This window comes from Panthera tigris, chromosome C1, assembly GCF_018350195.1.
Source record: "Panthera tigris isolate Pti1 chromosome C1, P.tigris_Pti1_mat1.1, whole genome shotgun sequence".
Lineage (NCBI taxonomy): Eukaryota > Metazoa > Chordata > Mammalia > Carnivora > Felidae > Panthera > Panthera tigris.
In genome coordinates, this window is record NC_056667.1 from 147,243,235 (window position 1) to 147,263,507 (window position 20,273).

A 20,273-nucleotide genomic window follows, 5' to 3' on the forward strand; every position below is an offset into this window, starting at 1 on the left:
GGGGACGCCTTGTCACTGATTTTAAAGAAGTTGAAAACGACTACTCATCTTGATCCAGGCCCAGAGGGCCCCAGGCGCAGCCTCAGGAGACTAGCCCCCTGGCGGGGCGCTGGAGACCGGACCCGGAGAGGTGGGGCGGAAGGCGCTGCGCCCGCGCCCGGCGGAAAGTTCGCGCGCTGCGCCCCAGCGGGTCCCGGGAGCCGCCGCAGCCCGGGGCGGGGAGGGGCGCGGGAGGCGCGGCCCGGGCGGGCGCGCGAGAGGAAGGTGCCTTCGGGAACACGCGCAAGGGCGGGGATTCGCGCTGCCAATGAGGCCCGGGTGTGGGCCGCGCGAGGCGGGGGGACGGGCCAGAACGCAGCCTTCGCTGTGGCAGCTGCGGGAGCATTGGCCGCGTCGGGAGCAGGAGGAGAGGCAACCGCGGACCGCCGAGCTGGCCGCGCTCCGAGGCCCGGCCCTGGGGTAGGGAACCGCGCCGAGGAGCTGGAAACTTTCCCGGCAGGTAACTCCCGCCGCCCTGGCGCCGCCGCCGGACTCCATGCGTCCCGGGCACCGCCAGCTGCTGCGGTGCTGAGGGAGAAGAGGGTCCCGCGGAGGAGGAGAGGGAGATGGGGAGAGTTGAAAAGCATGTGGGAAAGTTTCTGGAGCCTCTCTTCCCCACCCCCTCTCTGGCTGGGCACACCCGGGAGCTTTCCGGGGATAGGCTTGGACATGTTGGGCGCCCCGGGCCTTGGTCCTGCCGGCCCGGGAAAGTCGGCGCCTTCCCTTCGCGGTCCCCTCCGTGCCGGACCGAGTAGTCCCCGGCAGGACTGAGGTGCGGGGGCAAGCGGGAACGCGCGGCAGCACGCTAGTTTCGGGACCACCCCCGCCCGGCGCGCCTCCTCGCCCCCTTTCCCGCCTCCTCTGTAGCCCGCGGGCTTGGCAAGGGCTTGGGCTGCGCCTGGTACCTGGGGCAGGGGAGGCGGAGGAGAAGCGCGCCTGGCACCTCGGGGTCCAGGGCGCCCCCCGGAGTGTAGGGGAGCGCGAGTCGCGAAGTTGCCGGGTGAACTTAAGCCGGAGAGCGGAGTGTGTGGGGGGGTGCTGTGGTATTGCCCCAGTCTGGGCTAAAAGTCCATTGCTTCCTTTCCAAAACACCGCGATTAGCATATCTACGTTCTTTTTTGTGTGTGTGTGTGGGGGGGAGGGTAAGATTAGACATTGAGGGGGAGCTGAAAAAGACGATGATTGTATCAGGATTGTGAATCCCCCGGTTCTTGGATAGTGGAGAGTGGTCACTTTTGGGGGGACTTACGGCAAGGCTCGCGTCTTACTGGAAGACTTTGGGGGTGCGGGCGCTCAGCGCTGGGAGTTTGGGGGGCTCCCCGCTTTGGCGCGGCAGCTTTCCGGAACGGCTGGCGAGGAAGGAAGCCCTAGGCATTGTGTGGCGTATTTGCAGACAGAAAGGTCTAAGGATCGGCAGTCTCAAAACTTACTTGACTTATTGTGTAAGGCTCGGGGAAGAAATGCGGCGGTGCCCGGGTAGAAATACCGCGCCGTGGCCAGGAGTTGAGAGGACGCTGGGCTCGGCCACAGTCTTCCCCTCCAGCCCACTCTTGACAGCCCTAGATCATTGTGCCTCCGGTGACTCGTAACGGTCGCGCTGTCCCCGCTAGAGTCAACTAGGGGAGGTGGAAGGGCACCTTCATCTTGAACTTGACCCTAGGAGCAGCGCCGTCTGGGCAGGTTGCAAGGTAAAGGCAAGCTGAATGTAACCGTGGATGGGCCTCGAACTCTGGCACGGAAAGGAAGTGCCTTGTTCAGAATCTTTGAGAAAGGGTTTAGGACTGCTGAGTTCACTAACTCTGGAAATACCAGACCACCAGACTGCAGAAGTTGATGTGTTTGGAGGGGGTGGGGATGGGAGAGGAAAGGGGAAACCTGGTTAGTTGGTACAGAAAGTTAGTATTTCTCTGTAGTGAAAATGAGGGGAGTCTGCATCTCTGCTTTCACCAGATCCGTTACTCTGGCTGTTTGTTTGTTTGTTTGTTTGTTTTTTCCTTCCTGGGTCATCTTTATTCCTGCCAGGCTGGCACTCCCGGATGGGGGAGGGGAAGGAGAAGCAGCAGTTGTGAAGCTCCACTGGCCAGCTTGGAGGTATTTTAGATCTGCTACTAGGAAGATTCCTGGATTTTAACAGCTGCTTCTTGATTGCTGGGAATGAGAGAATTTATGAGTGACTGAGAGATGGTCATTATAGTAGTAGTCTGAATGTTTTACTCATCTAATCTACTTAAGGATCTCAGGAGGGACCTTCCTGAGACAATGCCAGCTTCTGCAGAGTTTGTCAGCCAGAATGTTTGGTGGGTGTTAGTCAGAACTCAAGGTAAATATATCCTGGTGGTACTGAGATGAAAAGTATGCAGCAGTAAAGGAAATGTGGTATCTGACATCCTTCAGGACTTCCTCCTAGCCTTGCTCCTGTTACCTGCCAAGTGAACTTGGTCCAGGCTTCCGGAATGTTGTGATTTGACAATAAGGGATGGGAAATAGTGTCATCCATTTTAGTGGGGCAGGAAAGTCCAGAAATAAATGTAAGGTTACTTTTTCATGACCCTGGCTTTCAGCTGTGATGCCACAAAGTTAACTTTTGCTGGGACTTGGAAGCACTGTTTTTCCTGCTTTCCTGGTTTAACCACCAGAACGCCCAAATCATCATAATTTATGTCCATCGTGGAACTAAAGCATAACTGATTCATAGTCAGCCCTTTTCTGCTTCCCATAAGAGCCTGTAGAAAAAAGAACATTTTGTCTCTTTCACCACACTCAATTTATTTGGTGCCATAGTGGGTTTTTGATACTGGGTGATTGAGGGCACAATTTTAAAGACAATGAAATTGTCTCCATTAAATTGTCCTTTTTTAGGCAACAGCCCCTTCAGAGTTGCTGATTAATTCTTTATCTCCCAGGGAACATTAAAACCAGTATCTCTGGCCTGGTATAACTATAATCCATATTATAATTTTTTTTTTTAAGTTTATTTATTTTTGAGACAGAGAGAGATAGAGCATGAACGGGGGAGGGTCAGAGAGAGAGGGAGACACAGAATCGGAAGCAGGCTCCAGGCTCTGAGCCATCAGCCCAGAGCCCGACGCAGGGCTCGAACTCACTGACCGCGAGATCGTGACCTGAGCCGAAGTCGGACGCTTAACCGACTGAGCCACCCAGGTGCCCCTATAATCCATATTATAATGATGCCTGTCAGCTTAGCTGGAGGTTATAATGTTATGTCAATGTTTCTTCTAGCCATTTCTAACCCAAGTGTAAAGGCTTCGTCTAGGTTGGGGTGAAAGTTGTCTGTGAGCCTCACAGTAAGAGAAATGGCTTTATTTTTATCTTTCTGATGGAAAGTTTAGTTTAACTTGTTATAGGCGTAAAGTTTACAAAGACAAAATGAAGCAGAGGATGTGTGTGTGTGTGTGTGTGTGTGTGTGTGTGTGTGTGTGTGTGTTGCTGGGGAGAGATTTTGTTAAAAAAATATTTAAGCTTATTTATTTTGAGAAAGAGAGGAGCAGAGAGAGAGGAGAGAATCCTAAGCAGGCTCCGCACTGTCAGTCGGAACCTGATGCAGGGCTTGAACTCATGAACTGGGAGACCATGACTGAGCTGCTATCAAGAGTTGGACATTTAACTGACTGAGCCACCCAGGCACCCCTGTTTGATTGTCTTTTAAATGTGTTTTTCAGTGGAGGAAAATTAGAACCTCCTCCCAACCACTTTACAAAAGTGTTTTTGTACAAGGCTCTAACACCTTCCTGGGTCTTGATTTTCTCATCATTATCATCTCTAAAATGGGATTATCTTTCAGCCCTAAAGTTTTCCAAGAGTTTGAGAAATATAGGCATTCTGGAACCTGTGCTGTAATATTAGCACAGTGTTTTGGGATTTACAAAGGGCTTTACTTAAATAATTTTAACCCTTAATTCTCAAGTTAGGAAATTGAGGCTGAGCAAGTTAGATCAGTTTGCTAGATGTCATCTACAAACGGTGGAGTTGAACTTGAACCTAGGTTCTCGGATTCTCCCCCTCTTCTCCACCCCTTTTGTTTAGGGAGACACCTGAGAATTGGCAAAACTTGACAAACAGACTAATTGTTAATATGTGGCAGTTTCTCACAGTATTTCATTTATAGGTTATTCTGGTTTCAGAACTCCAGGGTTAACATCTATGCTTTGATGTCAGAGATTAAAAACAGACCAGTAATAATGGTAATAAAACTTTCTCCCCAAGAGAGTTTCAGAAATTCACATACCTCAAATTAATCATTTGTTTATTTTCAACTTTTCTTTTATTAAGTAGGCTTCAGGGTCTAGTGTGATTTATAATCCAGACTAGTAACCCAGACAGCATTCTTAAGGAAGTCAATCCTCAAATCTGTATGTCTTTTTTTAAAATAAGAAATGAACGTATCATTTGCTTTTCATCTTGGTATCTCTCAGCGGAATAATATAGCCTGGATATAAATGTCCCTTTTTTGGTGTCATCGTTTTTGGGCTCTTTCTACTGATGTCTGGATAAGTCTAATTTTGCAGCTCTTTTTGTGCTACATAAATTCTTCCCTTATGCTGTTGGTTTAATGGTAAAGAAGTAAGTAAGTAGTAGGATGCAGGTGACCCGTTTTCACCGTGACTCTAAATGTTTGTGCTGTGTCTTGCTTGCCTGTTTAAGAGCACTGAGTGCAACTTGACACTCATCTGGAAGCTGGTATGGATTTTCTTTAAAAGGTTCTAAAATAAAATTATGTGCTAAGCTATAGGCTCTTTTATGTCTGAGCAGCCTGTCCATCTTTAGCTTTTTAAACTTACTCTCCGAAGACTGCCTCTTCAGAAAGTTAAGCAGTGGGGTTTAAACCTCAAAAAAGAGTGTGTACCAAGAAGTATCGATTGCCTGACTGTAAAGGCTGCCATTTCTGTGTGTGTGAGCAGAGAGAGCATTATGAACCCGTATTTGCTAGTGAAGTTGGGAGACTTTGTTATCAGTGTACTAGAAGGGGACAGGAGTAGCAAAGCAGAAGAATAGCTTCTGGTTTTTTATTATCAGGAGACTGGGTTTTGAATGATAGGGGAAGACTTTTGATAAAGAAGGCTATCAGGAAATATTATCTTGTGGAGAGTGAAAGGGGTTCTGGTTTGGCTAGGCTGCGGTATTGATGGGGTTTGCTCTTCTACAGTAGACGTTGTCTTTAAGGGCTCTGGCAGGTGTGTGTAATCAAGAAGAATATTCTGCAAAGAAGAGTCCCATAATCAAGAAGAATATTCTGCAAAGAAGAGTCCCATAGGCAAGAATGTCAAGGACTAAAAGATTGTTGTAGAAGGATGGCATGGTCCCTGGATTTTAGTACAGATATTTGCCACTACTGTGAAGGAATTCATCAGTAAAAATCTTCTGGCCACAGTTGTATGTAGATGTGAACCCAGTATGTTCAGTTGTATAGCCCAGAGCCACAGTGACTCACCACCTTTCCTGCCCCACCCCAGCACACTGAGGGTTACTTACCTATCATGAACAGTGGCTTATTACCTCTGTAAGTCCAGGTGGGGGTAGGGCAGTCTCTAAGAAACACTTGGTTATATTCTTTTCATGCATACCTACTCATGCAAACAGGGTCCTTTATTACATGTGCTTTTGAAGAGATGTGAAAAAGATTTGACATACAAGGGTGCATATATCTGCACAGTTTAGAGTACAGTATATACTTGTATAATGTGCTTTTTTTCCCCTGTCATATCAGTAAATTCTTTGGCACTGTTTTAATGGCTATTTGGTAAATCCATTACCTACATTACCATAATTTATTTAGCCAGTCCATTTGGACGTTTAGGTGTGTTGAAAAGAAATACCTCTTAGGCATTAAGAGCCCTTTGGCTCAGATCTGATTTACTCATTAAATTATAGGGTCCAGCACACTGCCCCACATAGGGGCACCTGGCTGCTGGTAGCTTCAGAACCTCCCATCATCAAGAAACTGACTCTTTGCTCTTAGTTCCAATTTGGGAAAACCCTGGAGAGAACTCAGATTGGCCTGATGCCAGCCAAAGGAGAGTTACGATCGGCAGTCTCCATTTAGACCCACAAGATGGGACTGTGGGGAGACAAAGTGTCCCACAAAGAAGGAGGTTATTGTTAATGGAAGAGGGAGGGAACCGGCTAAACAAAAAGAGCTAGCTGTTTAATGTAGGATATGTTTCCAAAAGTGGTATTGCTGGTCATAACAACATACCAATGTGTCAGAGGGTAAGAACATTTTTAATGCTCCTGTGATATACACTCCACAGTCTGAGACTTTTCCACATTCTGTGGAGATTTGAATTGCTGCATATACAGGCACTTGTGTAACAGGATAGTGAATTACTGCAAAAAAGTCGGGAATTGGTTATTATTATCATGTATCCCATTATACTCCCCTCTCTTTGCCATGCTTTATTCTAAATTACTTGGGGGTGAGTAACGTCAATTATTAATGTTTATTGAGTGCTTGCTTACACTGAACTAGATGTTTGAATTTAAAAAAATCTGTGGCAATGAAACAGTATAGTTTTTTCTTCCCCCATTATCCTGCATGCAGATTGTTATACCAGGGATGGCTAAATCACAGCACTCCCCATCCTGGTCTCCTTTCCTTCCTATGGTTTAAACCAACTACTGTTTAGTTGGTTTGGATTCAGAAGTTGGAGCTGGGCTCAGCTGGGTGGTTTTTCCGCCTGGGCCTAGGCTCATTCATGCCCTGGTGGTTACATGATTCTTTATGAGGGCCACTGCTATAATAATTTCCACATTACTTGGTATCATAATCTTGCTTTTGATTAATTTTCCATTGGCCATTCACTTCAAGGTAAGTTGGGTGTGTCCTTTGCCTGAGGGAGTGAATCTTGATTTAAGTCAACTTTAGTAATATACCTGTTGCCAGTGACTGGTTAATGAATACTTATGTGACACCTTTTGGGTACCACCATATTAGGAACCAAAGGTGGTCAGCAAAATAGAACAGGTTGATACTGTGAGGATCACAGAGTTCAAGGATAGATGGTGCCTAAGAACACAGTGACCTTTTTCAGCTGCTGAATTTACTAACCCTAAAACCACTGTGACTCAGAACTTCTTATGTGAGCATTATTTTTTATTATTGTTATTGTTTGAGGCAGTTATCTCCAAGTAGAGTGTGCTAGATCATGGAAAGGAAGAAAATATTAGAACTTTATCCAGAAAAGAAAAAGCTTTACTAATATTTAATAGATGGATTGACACTGTTTGCCATATCTGAAAGTCTCCTGTTTCTTAGGTTACATGAGGGATGAGTTGGCATTTTACAACCTGGTGGAATTGCCAGTGGTACTCTCATTCTTGCCTTTGATGTACTTTATCTGTGTAAACGGGTTTATGGATTATATTATCTATTTTTAAGTAAATCGACTCCCACAGAATGGGCAAGTGGCTTAAAAAGATTCTTGCAAAGAAAGTTTAATGATAATGATCTGAGGCTATAGGAACAAGAAAATGTCTTATTGTGAGATTAAGAAATGACTTTTAAAGTTTACTTATTTATATTTTTGAGAGAGAGGCAGATGGAGTGGTGAAGGGGCAGAGGTAGAGAGAGGGAGGGAAGAAGAAAGAGTCCCAAGCAGGCTCTGATGCTGGGCTTGAACTCATGGTGAGATCATGACCTGAGCCAAAATCAAGAGTCCAATGCTTAACTGACTGAGCCACTCAAGCGTCCTGGAAATGACTTTTAAATCAGATTAGTAAATTGGTACAAAAATTGTATATGAATTTGTATTAATAAAAATAAACTTGCAAATGCTATTTGAATCATTCTCATCCTTTAAAAAGTTTTTAATAGATGTTTTATAATGTACATACTACATACACCTGTAATTCATAAGTCTAGTGTTTTAATTATGCATAAATTACATGCAACTTATAACATGTTGGGGGTACATGTTTACATTTTTTTTACTTTTAGGGCTGCATGATCCAAAAAGTTTTGAGACCATGTTTTCGTGCCACTTGTAGTTATGTAATTTTTGTTACTTGTAGCTGAAGGCATAACCCATTCAAGGTCAGGTGAGAGGCATGGTTGTTCCCTTTTTATTCATAGCTTTCAAGATTCTCCATGATCTGGCTCATAACTTTCCTTTCCAGACCCAGTTGTCTTCTCTGTGTCTCTGCAAATGACACTTCAGCTAGGGGCCCATTCCATAACTGTCATATCCTTTCTATAAATTTTGCCTCTGGGGATGCTGTTTTCCCCCCCTCCCCCCACTACATTTTCATTGTCCTTCGAGAACTAGCTCAAGTAAATACTGCTTCCTTGTTAATATTTTTCTGATCTCCCCCTTCTGCATTTACATGGTTGCTTCTGTTTAGTCCCCAGCACATTACTTGAACAATTACAATGTTTTGTTTTTTTTCTTTTTGCCTTTTATTATTAAGTTGTTGGCCTGCTTACTTTGCCTATGGGTTATAGCTTCTTGATGGTTGGAGTCCTGTCTTGCCTGAGTCAGCTTTTTAAATTGCTTGTTTCCCTTTCCGGGGAGAAAAGGGAGGCAGGTGGAGAACCCAGTTACTGTGGGGAGCTTCTCTCTCCTCCACTTCTCAACAGGCTTAGGAGGTTGAGTGCTCCATATACATGTAAGGGATCTGAGGGTAAGGAATGCACATGGCCAAGACAGGAGGATCCAGGGTCCAAACCCAGGACATTTTTATTCCAGAGGTTTTTTGTCTGCCCTCTCATGTGTTGTGCACAGTTAAACATTGTTCTTCTTTCATGTGGAAACACTGACATGGGTAAAAATGGGGAGGTTGGTGGGCTGATGCTGTAGAAACCTCCCTGGACAATCCTAGGCAGGTGCAGTCAGTTCAAAGGAGAGTCTGCTCTCCTGTGGAGTAAAGGCAAGGCCTGGAGCATGGGTTGTGTGACAACCTAAATGCCTGTGGACAGTTAGCTGTCTGCAAGTAGCACCAAACAAAATCATGGGGGAACTCCCACGGTAGGATTTGGCCTCAGTGTCCCCTTTGAGAAGCTGGAGGTGATGGCCTCTCCGTGGTTCAGCTGAGTCAGATTGCATATGCCGTTATTCTCTCTGTGGTAAGGATAATTGAAGGTTGACAAGTTGTCGGCTTTCAAGTTGAGCCATGTTAGATATATGCTATCATGATGGAAAACAGACATCTCTCCAGGGTTTTGAGGGTCAAATGACAGAATGTGTATGAAAGGCTTTTGAACATTGTAAATTGCCTCCTAGATGCAAGGGATACATAAATTTTATTGTTTCCTTATAGCAGTGACTTCTAGCTCAGATTTCTGTGTTAGCAATTTTTGTCTTCTTTTAAGTGTACTTCCAAAGACTTTTTAAGTGTGGAGGCTCTTAAATGGAATGGGACACATTTTTTTCTTAAATGAACTGCAGATATTAGTTGAAAGCTTGCTTTTAAACTTTTGGCCGTGGAGTAGATAGAATTTGTGGTAAGGTGAATCTGTCTAGGGATCTAGTTGTTCAAGTACTCAAAAGATCATTGATAAGAATGGGACCACGTCTGGTGCAGAAAGATGGGAATCTGGGGGACTTTGAGGTAAATTGTTAGAAGCCCTTAGGAACTACCTGAAAGACTGTCAGAGAGTTTTGATTTCAGGTTTTGTTTTGTTTGGTTTTGGTTTGGTTTGTGTTTTGTTACTGTGAAACCACTAACTTATTTTGAGGAGTCATTGGAGAGGGTTTGAGGAGCCTTTGAAATATCTCAGGGCAGGGACACCTTGGTGGCTCAGTTGTTTAAGTGGCTGACTCTTGATTTTGGCTCATGTCATGATCTCATGGTTTATGAGATCGAGCCCCATGTTGGGCTCTGTGCTGACAGCAAGAAGCCTGGTTGGGATTCTCTCTCTCTCTCTCTCTCTCTCTCTCTCTCTCTCTCTCTCTTTCTGCCCCTCCCCCACCGTGCACTCTCACTCACTCTCAAAATAAATAATAAAAACTTAAAAGAAAAAAAGAAATCTCTCAGGGACATTTTGAAAGTGAAAAAAACTAGGTGTGTTTTGACAACTTATGAATTTGAAATCTCTTCCGTTGTAGATTTCAAAAGGAAATAGATTTGAATAAGTAAAATTTAACTCCACTTGAGGGAAATTTTGTAGTGGCAATTTTGTATTGTAGAAAGAGTTTGATTTAGGGGCAACTTGGTGGCTCAGTAGGTTAAGTATCAGACTTTGGCTCAGGTCATAATCTCACGGTTTGTGAATTCGAGCCCTACATTGGGCTTTCTGCTGTCAGTGTAAAGCCTGCTTTGGATCCTCTGTCTCCCCCTCTCTCTGCTCCTCCCCCACTCACATTTCTCTCGCTCTCCCTCCCTCTCAAAAATAAATAAACACTAAAAAAATCAGAGTTCGATTTAGAAATGAAAACATGCTAACTTAAAGAGTCCACATGTACTTATTTACAGATGCAAAAGACAGAGAAAGCGAGAGAGGCTTTTAAGTTGCAAATAAAATTGTGAATTATTTATTATTTATTTACTCTTATTATTTTATTATTGGAGTTTGTGAGTTTTTTAATTATTCAGGGTTCTTAGAACATGCATGTGACTTAAGAGAGCCTTACCTCAGAGTGATTTAGCTAGATAAAGCAGCAATTCCCAAAGGAGTTTCCAAGGAAAATGCAATTCTTAGGAAATTAGTAGATGTTAATGCACTGAAAAAAGGTTCTATGTTCAAATAAGTGGGAAGATTGGGGTTAACCAAAGTAAAATAGGTAGTTTTGTTTTTTTCCCCTAACATTTATTTACTCATGAGAGAGAGAGAGAGAGAGAGAGAGAGAGAGAGAGAGAGAGAGAACTCGAGCGGAGGAGGGGCGGAGAGAGAGGGAGAACGAGAATCCCAGGCAGGCTCCATGCTATCAGTGCAGAGGCCACAGTGGGGCTCGATCTCACCAACTCTGAGATCTGAGGGCCTTGGTAGTTTTCTTTTTAGCTGCAGGACTTTTGAGCACCATTTTTTTAAATATTTATTGTAAATCTCCTTGGAGGGAACCAGAGTTTTAAGCATTTCCCAAATGCATTGAGTTGTAGAAACTTTTTTTGCAAAGCATCTTTGCCAGAGAACAATGTTGGGTTGTTTGATATGGTCAAATAGCTTTAAACCAAATCCCAGACATCATTTAATTTCACCTGACAAACTTTGGTATGCATTTCTAACTAAGGACTTAAAAAAAAAAAACCCACCACCTTGTTATCACTTTTCATAAAATTAACAGTGATTTCTTAGTGTCAGTTTTTTTTTAAGTTTATTTATTTTGAGAGAAAGCAAGAGTGAGCGGGGGAGGAGCACAGAGAGAGGAAGAGAGAATCCAGAGCAGACTCCACACTGTCAGCGCAGAGCTCAGTGGGGGGGCTGGAACCCACGAATCGTGAGATCATGACCTGAGCTGAAATCAAGAGCCAGATAAAGTTTACATATAGCACTGTGTGTTTTTGTTGATTTGGCCTGTTGGTCTTTTTTTTTTTTTTTTTTAAGTTTATTTATTTTTATTTTGAGAGAGAGAGAGTGAGAGCAAGCGTTATCATAGGAGCAGGGAATCCTTGGGCAGAGAATCCCAAGCAGGCTCCGTGCTGTCAGTGTGCAGCCCAATGTAGAGCTGGATCTCATGAACATAAGATCATGACCTGAGCTGAAACCAAGAGTTGGGCGCTAACCAGCTGAGCCACCTAGGTGCCCCCACCTTTAGTCTTTTTAAATGTAGAAAAATGCTATTTCACTACCCCCTCCCTCTCCCTCCTGACTTTTAGAAGATAACTTGTAGGACGTCCTATATCTGAATTTGTTTCCTTGTGGTGTTGTGTACCTTGTCCTTTGCCCGCTGTATTTCTTATAAATTCGAGGTTAGATTTCAAGGCATGGTTTAAATTTAGGTTAAATATTTTGGGCAAGAACAGGTCCTAAACTATGCTTTTCTCCTCCCTATGATTTGAGAACAGGCATTTTAATTTAGCAATTCATAAGTAGGTCATACACACACACACACACACACACACACACACACACACACATATATATAATGGCTTAGAGTTTGTTTGGAAATTAATTTTATTAGTATAACAAGTGGATGCAAATTTAATTTATTCCAGTTGTGGTTGGAAACGTGGTGGTATTCTGAATAGTTGGTCTGGTTAAATGGATGTAAGTTTTCAGTGTATCTTAAGATTATAAACCATGAGCCTATTGGCTAAAATGGCTTGAGTGTTAAACATTTTGATGGTTGGATTTTATTCAGAATGACAAGGTATCTGAGTTGTGATTGTAAAACACTATTCTATAAAAATTTATTCTAAGCACATTAATTAAGAATATGCATTACTTCTACTTCTGTTGGATAAATCTTAATATCTTTCTGATAAATGCTTATGCTAATTTCAGGTACAGCCATAAATCTAAGGACACTCTCAGGGTAATAATTTTATACATACATTGTCTTGGAAACTTGGACATGTAAATAAAAGTTCCTACTGTAGCTGACTTTGCTAACTTAATTTGATATTTAAGTTTTTTCCCTTGATGTCCTTCCAAGTGCTTGTATGTCTGGGAAAAATTAAAATCAGAAATTTTGTGTGTCTTAATGAAGAATAGTTTGGCATGTATAAAGTAACTTTGTGTGAAGAATGATAGCTATCATAGGTAGTTCCCAGCACATTCTTGTGTTTAATCCCTTAGAGGGTAGGAATACTGTTGTATATATTGAAATATGCTTGTTGTAAATGAGGTGCCTTGGACAGTACTTTGCAACTATAGTAGTATACTAAAAATAGACACATAGCACTCTCTTTTTTCTCCACCTCTTTTAAAAATACAAATAAATAGGGTATAGTGAAAAAAGCATGATCTTTGAAGTCAGATGAACTGTGGTTTTGTGTGTGATTCTGGACAGTTTACTTGACCTCTGTCTCTTTGCCTGTAAAATGGGGTAGTAATCCTGTTTCATAGGCTTCCTCCCAAGATGCAGGTGAGAACCTATATAACACGCTTAGCACTGTGCTTGGCTTATAGGTGCCGAAAACACATCCTCTTCTTCCTTCTTTTCCTCTTAACCATATTTTTAAGCTCAGCATTCTGGATCAGTAATTGAATGGAAGTTTTTGCTTATTCTGAGTATTTTTAAAATTGCTAATTTTAAGGGACTTGGTATAGAAGTCCAGATAACACACCAATTTCAAGATAATCTTTATAAGTTGGTTCGTTGTTTGTATTAAAACAATTAGATGTTTATATGAAATGTTTTCAGCAAACAAGTGGGATATTTTTAGGTGGTAATCTAGGAGAAGGAACCAGAGAAAAAATGATATTTTGTTATTGGCATGAAGCTGTTGCTAACAAACTGGTTTTAATGAAAATCAGTATTTTAAAAATCCATTTATTTACTAAGGTGTGTGAGAACATGAGAAGCTCTGCGAACTTGTGTAGACTGTTGTTTGAGTGTCGGGTAGAATAATACGCTTTCTTTTACCCAGATGAAGTAAGCCTGTAGCACCACACTCAAGTCATCTGTGTGTGTTTATGAACAGGGCTGTTGCCAAACCAGGAGAACAGCCTTCCTGTGGAGGAGAGGGGTCAGTGCTTCCCTGACTCCCTGAAGGGCCTCAGGAGCCTCATAGTGGGGAGGAGGAGAGATTCTCCTTCCTGGCTTGTGCCTTGTTAAAGACTCACGTAAAGAGACAGTTAATATATCTTAACTTTCAAATGGAAAGTAGTCAAGGAACACATTTTGGAGGCAGCATAAATAGACATTTATGGGGCTTGACTCCTTGGCATTTTGGGTGAACCAAGAAGTGTTCTTTTCCAGTCAGCTGTTTCTGAGTCTTGGGACATGTGACTTTGTTAATGGCTTGTGCAAGAGCAGGTCCCAGGAAGACCAGTACTCACACTGTTCTCTGCCCAGGTGACACCTGTTCTCTGAGAATGAACCGGATTCCCCAAGGGCACACAGGTCCAGCGCACTTGAACTTCTTACACTTTTTTTTCCTACCATTAAGTAAGTTTTGTTTATCCCTTCGTTTCTGAAATGTTTTGCTTAAGTAAGAGGGACTCCTTAAGCTGTCCGGTTCCACATACTGAAAGTCAAGCCAGGAAGAATCAGAGAATGTGATTTCCCTCTCCCATCATGGCAAAAGGGAGGAGATATCATTTCTAGAGGGATAGTGATTGAGCTCTAAGCAGATGGAATTTATAAAGACATTCATCTACACAGCACTTTTTTGCTTCCTTCATTAAGAGCAATCTTAGCTCAAGGAATATAATATCCTTATGAGTTTTAGAAGTAAAAAGTTACCATGAAGGTGTTAACTGACAAATCAGAAACTGTTTTCATTTGGTGGAAGGCTTGCAATAATTTTTCCAACAAATACTTTTTGAGGGCTGCCGTTGTGCCCTTCTGAGGTTGAAGCCCAGCTCTGTGCCTCAGTCTGAGGAGGCCAGTGCATACATAGTACAAATATTAGAAGGCAGGTGTGGAGCAGGAGAGTAGAGAAGGAAGGGGAGGGGGAGAAGGAGGAGGAAGCAGATGAGGAGCTGGTGGCTGAGGAAGACTTCAGGGAGGGGGTGAAGGATGCGTTGCACTTTGCCAACTGGGGAAGGGGGTGAGGGGCTCTCCGTGACGGGAGCATGACCGGCAGAGGCAGGGAGGCGTGAAAATACAAGTCATGTTTGGAGTTTTGTTACTAGAACAGATGGTGCTTGGCATTTGGGTACAGTGGCAGGGAGGAGAGAGAGCCAGATTGCAAAAGGCCTTGCATGCTAGGCTAAGAAGTGTGGACTTGATCCTGTAAAGCAAGTGATAGCTGTCAAAGGTTTGAAAGCAGGGAGATGATGTAATCAGAGCTGTGTGTTGGAGAAAAGCTCTGGCGGCGGTGGTATGGAGGAGAGACTGGATCGGGGACAGATGGGCGGCAGGGCTCTCTGTTAGGAGGCTTTTGAAGTAGGTCAGGTGAGAGATGATGTTTGGGGCCTGCGTTAGTGGGGGAAGAGAACTAATGTCAGTTCAGCACCTTTTATTGTGCATTTAGGATGCATTAGCTCATTTCATTGTCGCAGAACTCTGTTCACAGAGTCCTGTTGTCCTCACCCTCATTTTGCAGAGAAGGAAAGGGGCTCAGAGTAACCTGGCTCAGCCAAGGTTTGAACTCAGCTGGACAGTCCAGTGCCATTGTGCTTTTATGACAGAGGGAATGAGAACACAAAGAAGGGTGCTCATGGGAGCTGCTTTGTGCAGCAGAGTGGAAGCTCCTTCCAGAATAGAAAGGGCTGCTTGGCGGCTGACTAAAGGTAGAGGGCAAGGCTGTTTCTAGGCCCGGCATCGAGGTGTGCACGATCGGTGATACCCCTCAGAGGCCTCTCTGAGGAGGGGATGGACAGGGTTTGGGGCCCCTCTGGGATACCCATTTGGAAATTCCCAGTAGCCAGTTGGAGATTTGGTTCCTGAAGCCCTTCCCAGCCTCCCTGTAGGAACTCCTTGAAGTCCTCCGGGTAGGCTTGGACTAGAACTTGTGTAGGGGGGATGGGTAATGAGCCCTTCCTCCCATAGACCCTAGTCCTAAAGTGTGTTGTATTGCCCTTCTTCTGAAGGGCCCTTTCCAGGCCCTGCCTGTTGGTGTTTCAGTTGGTCTGGAGTGAGTTGGCAGTCTGCATTTATAGTAAGATCCTGGGATCCTGGATTGAGCCAGACAGGTAACAAGAGCATCATACTGTTGAGAATGTTTGGCTGTGTGTGGTCTAGGCTGTCTTTTAACTTCATTTCTTTCAGGGGGGCTTTCGATAGCACCTTAATATGATGTTTCTCTCTAGTAAGAACCGACACCTTGGAAAATTGCTTGTTTTTAGGAACTTAACATTCATATTTAATTTTGCCAAGGTCATTTTTTAGTTATTTAGTATTTTGGATTAATGCTCAAAAGTAGCAAGCCCCCAATATTAGGTTTGGCTTGCCTTTTAAGTGGACTTTTGGCAAGAGATTTCTAGGGAAATTAGATAATGAGTATTTTCCTTGCTTATGATAAAGAGGTTGGAAGAGGGAACCTGGCCATGTAGAGAGTGAGGAATAATGCCTTGGGGCTCTTGGTTTGCCTGGGAATGGCCTAGGTGGTCACAGATCAGAAAGTCACTGAATGGGGACCTAATGTATAGCATGGTGACTGTAAAATTACATATTTGAAAATTGTTAAGAGGGTGGATCTTAAATGTTATCAAACATGGTCAACCAACTGGTCATTAGACCATTTCTTTGTTATTGGTCATGACCCTGGCCTAATCTCCTCCCTCTTTCCTCTCTGTCACTGTGTCTTTTTTCTTTCTGTTGAGATATAGTTGATATACAATATTATATTCGTTTTGGGTATACAACATAATGATTCAATATTTGTATACGTTGTGGAATCATTACCACAATAAGTCTAGTTAGTTAACATCCATCACCATATATAGCTACAAGTTTTTCCTTGTGATGAGAACTTCTAAGATCTATTCTCTTAGTAACTTTCAGGTATACAGTACAGTATTGTGAATGATAGTCACCATGCTGTACATTACATCGCCAGGACTTATTTATTTTATACCTGGAAGTTTGTACCTTTTGACCCCCTTTAATTCACATTGCCCATCCCCTGAGTCATGTGTGTTGGGGTGAGTGAAGGCTTTGAAGCCAAACAGACTGGGTTTGGGTCCCACCTCAGTGTGACCTGACTGTGAATTATCTCAGTGTGACCCTGGCATGCTACCCAGCTTCCATGACCTTGTTTTCTGTGACTTTGGAATGTGAGTACTTCTGAAGGTTGTTTGGGAAATGAGAGATATAAGGTCAAAACACCTAGGTCTAAACCCAGCCTTACTCCCTTAATCTTGGGAGGGAGAGTCAGACCTGGGAATGTGCTTTATTCGTCACACGTTAAGCGCCTAATTCTTCCACTCCGCAGTGTATTGAGGGCTGATTGCAGTGCATTTCTTTACAACATTACCTACCGTATTCTACCTTTCCTAAAGAGGTAGGAGGCATTTTTGTTTGGTTGTGGCTTATAATAGGAGAGAAAGGGTTTTTTGGTTTTTGTTTTCAGCCCGTGTGCCTTTTGTATTGGTGTATGGTCACCCTTGGATAATTCTTGTTGCTTTGTCTCACCTAATGAGTAAGGTTTGGGTTCATTAACTGCTTGCTGCTGAAGGTTCATTTTTATCATGTGTGAGAGGGAGGAACAGCTTCCTCTTGTGTCCCCACCTTTGCTAAATGCCATTATACTTCCTGTGTTAGTTACAGGGCTTCCCCACCGCTTTTCCTTATCCCTGTCCTGGTGCGGAGGACAGGAGGGGGTCGGCTTGTTCCCTGGTTGGTTTGTTCATTCATGGAATAGGTGTCAGGCTCTGTGCTAAGTGGTTATTCTTAGATGGTCTGATTTCATACTCTCAAAGGCCGTAAGAAAGGAGCAGGCATTCTTACTTTGCTCACCTTGCAGATGAGGGTCCGTATCTGACGGTAGGTTGCCTAGCAGGTTTATAGGGCCCTGGTAACTGCTCCTGTAGTGCTGCCCTCTGTCTTACCCCTCGCCCACTCCTGGGCCTTTCCAGGGGTGGCTCTGTCTGTGCAGGATTGGTGAGCTTTTCAATCCTTTACAGGTGCAGGCCCAAAGATCAGTTTTAGCAAGTGGTATGAGGACTGTGGATGCTGTGGAGTTGGGGGTGGGAAGAAAAACATGTACTATGACAGACAGTGCTCACTGGGAGAGCGAGCTGGTGGGATTAAGCAGGGATATCGCGGCTGTTTAAGTCGGCTTGTCTTCTTTATTTTGAATGGCTCCCGAAAGACTGCCAGGGTGTGCTACGTGCACATTTGTGGATGCTATAGACAAGATTTGCTTGTTCATAACTTCCTTTTTGTTTTCTGCCGTTTAGTGCCATTTGGCTGGCTTCTTTGGGGGGACTGTAGTGCCCTTGGATTACCCACAACAGTTATGAAGATGTCCTGCCCTTCAGGACTGCATATTCCACCTCCTCACTGAACTTTCAGCATCAGATCTTGTGGCCGACAGCATAATGGAAAGATCAATGACTCTGGAATAAAATAGACTTGGCTTCACATTTCAGCCCTCTCTTATTGCCTTTGGACAAGTTTAACTTCAGGGCCTTGGTTTCTTCATCTGTAAACTGGGTATCATTGTGTTCAGGGAGAAATAATGTTTGTGCAGTACATTTAAAGTAGGGCTTGGCACCTAACAGGTTTTAAGGAGCTTCCTTATTCATTCTAGCTTGAATCAACAGTATTAAATATATTTAATGTGCCAGATATTATGTTAAACTCTGGCAGGCACAAGGATTAATAAAATGGTTTCTTTCCTGGAGAAATTTAAAAGCTAGTGGCCAGGGCTGACACATACAGATTCATCACGAGGAGGTTAAGTGCAAGCCCTGGGCTGTGGTGGAGGCCAGAAAAGGTGCCCAGAGGGGTGGGAGAGCCTTTTTTTCTGGAAGGTTATACCTAAGCCTCTCTTGAAGGGATTAAATAAGAATTAACCAAGCAAAAGAAGGTGCAATGGGTGGCAGCTAAAGCAACAGCATGAGCAATGCATGGAGCATTTGGGAGCACTGTGTGCAGCCTGGGTTTGGCTGGAAGCAGGAAATACTGGGGAAGGAGCCCAGAGAACCTGTGTCTGGGAAGGTACTGGTGGGCCTGATGGGCCTTGCTGAAAAACTTAGAAGATGTGAAATTTGCTAGGATGAAAAATCAAAATGTAAGGAGAAAGAATTATGTTAATAGTGTTTAATAACATTGTCAGGCATTTTTCTTTTCTTTCTTTTCTTTTTTTTTTTTAAGTAGGCTTCTTGCTGAGTGCAGACCAGCACGGGGCTTGAACTCAAACTCAGTAACCCTGAGATCAAGACCTGAACTGAGATCAAGAGTTGGATGCTTAACTGACTGAGCCACCCAGGCGCCCCAGTCAGGCATTTTTATAGCGCATAGTCTGAGTTAAATAGATGATGGTGTATCCACATAAGAGAGTGATCTGCAGATGTTAAAAGAATGAGGTCAGTTTATATGTGCTCTTAAGGAAAAACTTCCAAGAATATTGTTAAATGCAAAAGGTATGTATGCATTGAGTATCTTTGGAAGTACATATCAGTATATAGAAGTGGTGATTGCCTTTGGGAGGGATGCGGGGGTCTGGAATAGAGGACAGTCTTACATTTTACTACAGTCCCTTTTGTACCGTTGGGCCATTTTCCCACATGCATGCATTTCTTTAAAAAAGAAAAATACTGTAAAGAAATGACTAATGTACATTATCAGGTGAGCCGGAAACCAAGCGGCAGTGTAAAAATAACTTGGGCTACCGCACTGTAATGCTATTATGCAGAATGCTAGATTATTTCATGCTCTGACAATAATACCATTCATGGGGCGTTTTAGAGTTTCCCACTTTTACATACATTATTTCAGTCAGAATTAATCACTTTCATCTGTTCTCACAGCAATTAAAATGTTTTAAGGATTATAAATGTTAAATAATGCTAAAGTTTGGAAGAGGAAAGAAAAGAATAAATACTGTTTGCTTGATGCAGCGTCCAGGATTTGATTCCCTTCTATTCTTTGTATATGCCTTTGTAAAAAATACGACTAAATAAAATGTGCATTTACTTAGAGGATTTTCTGTTTGTACGATTTCATGTATTTTCCTGGGTGTTGTGTTTTTCTTATCTTTTTGAATAGCTGCTCTTTTTTGTGGAACGCTGTGGTTCCTTTCCCTGTGACCCCGGTGACTCACTCCTGCTTGAGTGCTCTCTAGAGTAGGTGTGTTGGTTTTCTGAGTTGATGTTCGTCTCTTCCTAGACCCTCAGAGGTAGGATGGTCCCTTTGCCCAGGGAGAGGTCTCAGCAGTAGTTATGAAAGGATGAATGTTCCTTTTGGGCTTTACAACAGCGGTGAAGGTAGAGATGGTAGATATGTGCAGCTTTCAGCCAAAGAAAGAGATTCAGGTTAAGCAGTCTTCCCAGACTCACGCAGCAGCAACCTGTAAAGTGGCTGAATTCAGTTTTGAATTCGGTTCTCCTGATCTCAGCTGCCTTTCCACTTTTCTTGAAGTCAGAGTTTTCAGTAGGTTTTGCTGGGGAAAGAGATGGCTGGGTTCCATTTAGAATGAGTGAGGAGGATTTTGATCTTTTTGAGATATTTAATTGCTCTGGTGTGTGTTTTGGCAATGGGTGAACTGGGTTCAAGCCCCAGCAG

At 43.4% G+C, this 20,273-nt stretch overlaps 1 protein-coding gene across 6 annotated transcripts in view; it reads left to right on the plus strand.

The window, feature by feature from the left end:
• The first annotated feature begins 388 nt into the window (after positions 1–388).
• Positions 389–20,273, plus strand: part of TANC1 (tetratricopeptide repeat, ankyrin repeat and coiled-coil containing 1) — a 238,939-nt gene continuing 219,054 nt past the window's right edge. For all 6 annotated transcript variants that reach the window (XM_042994515.1, XM_042994519.1, XM_042994522.1 and 3 more), the window contains exon 1: positions 389–499. The gene's annotated coding sequence lies outside the window, so the exon portion shown is untranslated. The remainder of the gene's footprint in view (positions 500–20,273) is intronic.